Source organism: Mustela putorius, unplaced genomic scaffold (genome assembly GCF_011764305.1).
Source record: "Mustela putorius furo isolate JIRA1106 unplaced genomic scaffold, ASM1176430v1.1 tig00003983_pilon_pilon_pilon, whole genome shotgun sequence".
NCBI lineage: Eukaryota > Metazoa > Chordata > Mammalia > Carnivora > Mustelidae > Mustela > Mustela putorius.
In genome coordinates this window covers 13,379,354-13,387,503 of record NW_025422123.1, presented here as the reverse complement: position 1 = coordinate 13,387,503, position 8,150 = coordinate 13,379,354, and the positions used below count along the sequence as shown (strand labels likewise).

The 8,150-nt window shown below is 40.9% G+C and overlaps 1 long non-coding RNA gene across 1 annotated transcript; it reads right to left on the bottom strand.

Annotated features, from left to right (window-relative positions):
- Positions 1 to 691: 691 nt before the first annotated feature.
- LOC123389525 lies at positions 692 to 7,239 on the bottom strand. Its single transcript, XR_006604134.1, has 4 exons — positions 7,196 to 7,239; positions 6,751 to 6,876; positions 2,859 to 3,087; positions 692 to 1,066 (listed from the first exon to the last, which is right to left on the bottom strand). It is a non-coding gene; the product is annotated as an uncharacterized LOC123389525 (long non-coding RNA).
- Between the last annotated feature and the right edge of the window lie 911 nt (positions 7,240 to 8,150).

Sequence of the window (8,150 nt, the reverse complement as noted above, 5' to 3'; positions counted from 1 at the left end):
TCTCCCTCTGTCTGCTGCTCCCCCTGCTTGTGCTCTCTCTCTCTCGTCAGATAAATAAAGTCTTTAAAAAATAAATAAATAAATAAAAGGGAAAGGAAAGACCAGAGGAGGCCATGAAGGAGAGGACCCCATTATGTATATTTCTTTTTCTTATTCATTATCCTATAGAAAAATTTAATGACTCTTGATCTGTCAAAAGAAAAAAATCCCTAGGCAAAAGAAAGCTTTTAGAAAGAAGATTACTAAGGAGTTACAAACCAGAAGAAAGTTTGAATGATTTTATTTTGTTAATATAAAACAGACTTCAAAAGTGTATCAAAGGGCATTACTATAACTTCTAGTTAGGATTCCAAATGTGCAGTGCTCAGTTTCCTAAATTACAGGATCTTTCTAGCTCATCTCTCTCTCTGCCTTTTGTTTTCTACTTTAAGGAAGACCAACCAGCAGCCTCAGATATCTTTTTCTGGGCTCTCTTGTTTTCTACCCCTGCCCCCAACAGATACGCATTGTCCTTACCCTGGCATGGCAGGTGCTGGGAAGGGTTTTGTAGCCCAGTAATACACATTTTTTTTTAAAAGAGTTTATTTATTTATTTGACAGACAGAGATCACAAGTAGGCAGAGAGGCAGGCAGAGAGAGAGAGGAGGAAGCACGCTCCCCGCTGAGCAGAGAGCCCGATGTGGGGCTCGATCCCAGCACCCTGGGATCATGACCTGAGCCGAAGGCAGAGGCTTAACCCACTGAACCACCCAGGCGCCCCCCCCCTCGTAATACACATTTGAGTGAGTGTTGAAATAAACCAAACTTTACATTCCAAGTATAAGCATGAGAAGGACTGGAGGTGTGACAATGAGGTAGCAAGACTGACTCTTTGTTCTTCAGAAAGGAATTTTAACTTGTATTTATTTGCTCAGTTGAGGACATTGACTATGGCGGCCAGAAGGACAGACTCTGAACTCCACATTTGCACTCACTATCTTCTACTCAGCCACGTGTGCCTGGCAAACGATTCAGCTCCTGCAAGACCTCATTTTCCTCGATGGTAAAATTGAGGCGGTGATGGTACCTGCTCACAGGGAATTAAAAGAATTAAATAAAATAGTGCGTGTAGCACAATTCCTGGGACATAGTATGCGTTCCGTATATGTTAGCTCTTCTTACTTTTAGCTTTTATTTTATTATAAATATAAAAAGTATATAAGATAGAAAGTAAAAAATCCTTTCCTTATTATACTTTTGCACCCCCCCCAATACCCCATCCTTCCGAGAAATAATCATTGTTAAAAATTTGGGATGTATTTTTTAAAAACTATCTCCTTGCCCACAAAGGGGGGCCCCTGTATGTCTTCTCCCTTGTAAGCTTACATTTGATGTTTATTTCAAAAATTCACATAAAGGAAGTTTAGAAATTTTCTATGAGATTGAAATAAATAAGAAATACAGAGGGAATAGATCTTGTAGGTTTAGAACTTTAGAGCTATACCTGATTTTCAAAATAAAGACTGCCTTGTTTTACATGGCTACTTATATCCATAAAAGTGGTCTGGATGAATTTCGTTTTCTCAAAACCTTCCCGCCCCTCTCAAAGCTGCTGATTTTGTCATCATAGCAGATATTCAGAAGATTGGGATGCTGACCTTGAAGCTAACTCCAACAGAAGTGTTAACTCCCCACCGCCTCACACACACACAGAAACACACACCCTACCTCCTCCCATCTCCATGCCAGGCCCAGCAGGGCAATCAAGTCCCCATTCCAGGTATTAACTCTGGGACTCCCCCTCCAGGGCAGCTGGTAAACCAGTTCACAAGCAAAAATACATAGTGAACATAGATGTAGGCAATGAGCAGCTTTTCTTTTTTTTTTTTTTAATTTGATAGACAGAGATCACAAGTAGACAGAGAGGCAGGCAGAGAGAGAGAGAGGAGGAGAGAGCAGATAGCCTGATGCCTGGCTCAATCCCAGGACCCTGAGATCATGACCTGAGCCGAAGGCAGAGGCTTTAACCCACTGAGCCACCCAGGAGCCCCTGCAATGAGCAGCTTTGATCAAGACCTGACATCCTCCGCACCTTGGCAGGAGACAGCAACTTCGACCGCCAAGAGGTCAGACTTCATTACGGCATCCCAACATTTTCTTTGCAAATGCTTCTGGATGAACTAATGTACGGTATACGTGGCTCAGTTATCTTATGACATTTCCAGGAGGAGGAGGAGGATTAGTAACAGGGAGACCAGAATAAGGCATCAGACACACACACACACACACACACACACACACACACCATTCTAAGACCTAGCTGTGCCTCCTGGTTGGACATGTGCCTAGGTACAGGTATATTTTCCTTGTGCTACCAATGACTGAATGTTCATGGTGATCATCTCTACCTTGTCCAGAAAGAGTCCACTCAAGTCGACTTACTAAAGATCAGCACCACATAGACTCAGTAAGCGTTCTATTATAAATCTTCTGAGTCCCATTTACATGACTTTGCACAGAGAGTGCCACTTACTCCTCCTTATAATTATCCTCTCAGTTCTATAGATGAGGGAACAGAGACAGAGTTTACCTAAAAAGTAACAACAGAGAGTTTTAAACTCAGAAACTCTTGCTCCAATACCGTTTTTCTTTCTGCTCCCAAACTACTCAAGATCCGAGAATCGCTAAAACGCTGGTAAGAGATTACCAAAATGCCTTATGATAGTTATGATAGTCAGAAATATCATCATTTTAACCACTGAAACACTGACCACAGAATTCGTAGTTGGTGGTCTTCTGCTGGGTCTACCTACATCCTTCACGGGATGTGTACCCACGCCAGAGAGCACAGGATCCAATCTTTGCTTCCCCAACCTTACCTTCCACAGTCCGTGGACAGACGAGAATATCGAGAAGGCTGAATGTCCTCTGAGGAGCGTGAGGGCACACTCAAAGGCACCCAGGCTTCTAGGCTGAATATCCTGAATGGGAAGGTAATGTGGTTCTTCTTGCCCCAGGGGAGGAGTCAAAATGTGGGTCACCCAAGCCTCGGAAGTATTCCATGTTCATTCTCTGCCCTTTTCCCCAGATCCTGGGCACAGGGGCGACCTGCCAGCAAACAAAGGAAAAACAAACACATAAGTAAAAATCCTTCATTGGGTGTTGGAAAGCATGAAGGCATGAGCGGGAGAAAAAAATGCAAAAAGACAGAGAGGACAATGATTTATATTCTTACTGCTGCTGAGAGTATGTGGTGGAGAAATCACAAAGGGTTTCACATTCCTAGAAGAAAAACAAAACGCAGATATCGAAGGTTACTGTATGGAGGGCATGAGCGTTTCCTGAAAGGCTTGCGAGACCACACAAGAAGAAAGAGGTCTGTATTTGGGAGAATCTCTTTATTTCTATGTGTCAGAAGTTAAAGGTCTGGGTGAAAGAGGTGGAGAGCACGAGAAGATGAGGACAGCGTCATTTTCAGAAAACACAAATATCACAGTTACCCTTAGTTTTAGGATAAGGAATAAAACATGGTCTCCTTTTTATTCTCATCTTATGAATTGACACATCAACTCATTTCATGTTTTCTTAGGGCATTTCCTCCTCCTGAATATATCCTGTAAATCTTGGGACAGATCCTTTCTTTGCATTTACTTGCAGCTAAATTCGGGAATTTGACTAGACTTGAAGCCATTATACACGACAAACTCTACCACATATTCTCAATCCTCAGAGGGAACACGTGACACAGGAAAAATAAATAACCGGCTCGTTTGTAAAGGGCTGAACACTTTTGTGACCTTTATTAACACTGGTAGTCATGAGAACTTTGGAATGAGGAATCAAACTTCATTCTTCTGGGCCTGAGTGGGGAGTAGGTCAGCTTAGCAAAGGACATTTAGCTTCATGCACTTCTGAAGGGAAAAGAAAGAACACTCCTTGAGGTTTTTGTGGATTTTTTTTTTTTTTCACCTTTACTCTAATGGAGAAGTGGTCTGTATTTTCAGCAAACACAACTGAGACTAGTCCATTCAGGAAAACAAACATAACACTCACTCTGCAGGTTTCTAAACATGGTTCTGCTTGGAAGTACACAAACCTGAGACTCCCTTTGAGCCTTTCCAAGATTCATTCATTCACCTACTCCACAAAAATCTGCTGGGCTCATAGGATGGGTCAAGCACTGTGGTAGGTATTAGGGATCCAGTAGGGAGCAAGATGAACGAGGCAGGTGAGGTTCCCGTCCATATGACATCTATGTGTTGCTCACCCTTCCTGCATTTCCACAGTCTGTCAGCCCATCACAAGCCTACAGCTTTGCAGCTTGCCTGGTTAATTTCTTGCTGTCTCCTAACCTCTGCCATCTTGCAAGGTGTTATTTGTATGGATTTGGAACATATAGTCCCCATCGATAAACAATATAAACACTCACCATATAATTTCACCCACCTAAAAGCCCACCTACTCTCTTCCCACTGTAGCAAATCTCCCTGGTTCTTCAAGATGCTCATGGCACCCACATCCAGTGGGAAGACATTCCTTCTGCTCCTGCCTCTGTCAGTTCCCCTCTCCTCTGAAACCTTGTAACACTCAACTAGGCTCCAAGATGTTCCGGGGGTGGGTATTTACTGCATCCCTTTTCTACATTTGCTGTTCTTCGTCTCCTCTAATGTCGTTTCACACGCTAGATGACACTCCTTCACAGCAAGGACTGTGCTTTATTCTTTGATGGTAGCTAGCTCATTGTATCAGATTTGCATATGAATTCTATACACTTGAAATATACATTTCCATTTTCTCATTAAAATCTTTTAATAATTGAGTTATGTTCTGAATCATTTGCATATATATCCGTTTAACATAGTCTAAGTTCCTGTTATGTCCCAAATGATCTGGTGCTGTGGGGGCTAGGAAGGAAATTGACAACACAATGTATGCCCTTGAGAAGTCCTATTTTCCAAAATGAGTCAAGAAAGGCCAAGGAACGATTCAATTACTTTGAAATTAAAAATAATCCTGTGTCGTAATTCTTGATTCTGGTTATCAGAAGTTGCGCGCGTGTGTGTGTACGTGTGTGAGTGTGCCTTCATGAGTGGGTGTGGTGTGCATTACACTTAGTTGATAAGAGGAAAGGCTAGCTTTAGCCCTATTTTGGTCAAATTTTATATTATGCTAAAATTGTCTACCAGAAAACCAGGCCATTGGATAAAAGCTAAAAATGATTCAGTTGATCATTAGATGTTGGAAATGTAGACAAGAATCCACTAGAAGACAGCCATATATTTTCTCAACACTGACCAATTAACCTGTGAGCTGGATTTAAGTAATTAGTCATTCACAGATATTTCTTTCTTCGTGTAACTTGAAAAATGGGCACCACTCTGGTCAAAATGATTTTTCTTTCTCTATTGTTTATTTGTAAATCTGGTATAGGAAAAAAGTAGCTCTGTGTGTGGCAGAAAAAAATATGGTCAAGAAGATGAGGAAAGTGAGGTCCTTTCATTTAATGTGACTCTGTATCTACCTTAACACACCATGATCCAGAGCCCCTCACACCTCTCTGTTTTCCTTTTAAAACAGATGAAGGCTTCAAGCAGCTTTTTGGTTATTTTCCCATCATGATTCTCTCCACTGTTTGCCAAGCCCTCTGGACAAGCCAAAATGAAAAGCGTTTCCTTCTTGGTGGTTGGTTGGTATGTGGACCTGTGTTTGCGTAAACTTGTGTGTACACTGCCTGGCTTATACTAGGGATCTCAAAGCCCCTGGGCTTTGAATGGAGCAGAAAGGTGGAACTTGTTTTTGAACTTAGCAATAACAATGTTGACTTTTGGAGTGCTTGAGAAAACCCCCAACTCTGCATGGAAACGACTGACTTAGATACTATACACAGCAACTGTGACAGTCACTAGGAATGTTGCCACAGACAACTTTGAAGGGTCCTAGAACGAAATCATATTTGGTTCTATTTCCTCAAATAGGATATGCTGATTATTTCTATAGTCTTTTTTCTGAGGTTACGGTGTTTTCCACTTTGCATCTCTGTGTTATACTTGTATTTATTAAAGAATATTTATCATTTACTCCTTCAGTCAGTCATTTTGGTCAATGAAAAGAAACATGTATTTTCATTTTGTTCTATTTTGTCATTATTGTGTTTTGCTTGTTTTCTTCTAAAACAAATCTTAAAGCCAGAAATAAGGGTAAAGTACCATGAAATCACTGAGGATGAAATATGGAAACCCCGCCATCAATTAAGTATCTCCTGAAGATGTCTGTCCTGCCTTCCTCATGTCTTGGATAGCAATGTAATGTGCCTTTTGAACATGAGGATTGAAAGGAGATCTGTGGTCAAACTCCAAAGTAAATAGAAATCAGAATCGGATTCTGTGTCCATACGGTAACAGACGCTTGAGTCCCCATCCTACTATTACATCCTGGGATCCGGGTGTGGCCGGGAAGCTACAGGATAAGATCCATGGAAGAAGGACGGTTCTATCGTAAACGCCTTACCTCACACCGATTTTCTGAGTTTCTGGATTGGAACATGCTAGAGCAATTGGTTTTTTGTAGGGTGAGAAGACACCTTTGTCATTATGCAGTATCTTCTCCTTTATATGTTTCTTTCGGGGACCAGATTCCCAGCCCATTGGATGTAGGTTGTATCTATGGCTCACTCACCTGTAAGCCCCTGGTCCTAACAAATTCTATTAGATTTGTTCTGTGAATGAAGGAATGAAAGATTACATTTAATAGGCAGAGAAACCGAATTCTTACCAAGAAACTCTCTTCTCCGTTCGAGTGACTTTCCAAGGTAAATTTCCATCCTTTGACTTTAAACATTGACATGAGGCCGGGTCTGGGGATAAAGATAACAGGAAGGAAGGACACATCTCTGTTTCCCTGTAAGGAAATGCAAAACTTGAATGGGAGAATAAAAAATACGTTTCTTGGAAACTGAAGGTGACTGAAAAAAAAATCATTAATGCAGAAGAATATAAATATATCACAGTTGAGCTAAAAGACATCACACAGACACATGCACGCATACCCCCAATTTAGAAGACCTACATAAGACTATGCTCTGCAAATTTCCCCATGTCATAAGTTTCAAAACATAATTTTAATGAGCTGCATGCTCTCCCATCACGTTGTTGTGCTGGATTTAATCATTTAACCAACCCCTCATTTGCAGGGCTCTGGAGTAAAGAATTAATCTTACCCTAAAAGAGGTTTGGCCTTTACTTTGGCTACTGGGAAATATTCTTTTGGCTTCTGGAATGTCCTGCCTGATAAGGGTGTCTTTGTTTACCTTAGGGATTTGTGCCACACTGTGCAGTCTAACAGTGTGATTTATGACGGAGGTTTTAGGGCCATGTGGCCTCGGTTTTCCCTCCGGAGGGGCTGAACACAAAGTGGGACATGCCACACTGTCACACAGGTAATCAATCATGTATTCGTGCCTGAGCCCCAATAAAAACTCCAGACATCCAAGAATCAGTTGGCCTTCTCAAGTTGGCAATACTTTGTCATATTGTCACACGTTGTTGCCAGGGGATTTCACGCTGACCATGATTCTACTGGAAGGAGACAAACAGAAGCTCCCCATTTGGAATTTTCTGGAACTCTGCCCTAGGCATATCTTCCCTTGGCTGACTTTCACCTGTACTCTTTCATTATAATAAATCATTACCATAAGTATAACAGTTTTTGGTGAATTCTGTGAATCCTGGTTTTGAATTATCAAACTTGAAGTTGACTCTGCAGTTGGCATCAGAAACAAGGGTGATTTTGTGGTCTGTGCTCCCTAATTCCCCAGAAGCACAATTTTAAGTTCCTAATTCCCTTTAAGTTGTCCATGATTTTTAAATGAAAGATGGTTTTAAAAGAGCATTTCTTAGAATAAAGGAAAAATTACATTAGGTATGTGTCATTTTTAATATGTATTAGAGAAGTTAAAAAAGTACAGCTCTTAGAATTAGGAAAATAAAACAAATTGTTTCAACTTTTGTAATGTAAATAATATAGTAATACATAGTATGCACATATGTTTGTATCTTTCACCTTTTCCTTTCCTCAGATTCATAAAAGTAGAATTAATGAAATAAAATGCCTGGGCATCAAACTTAGAAAAGTGGAAGCATTTGAATGTGTAGCATGAGAAGGGGGAAAGAGAA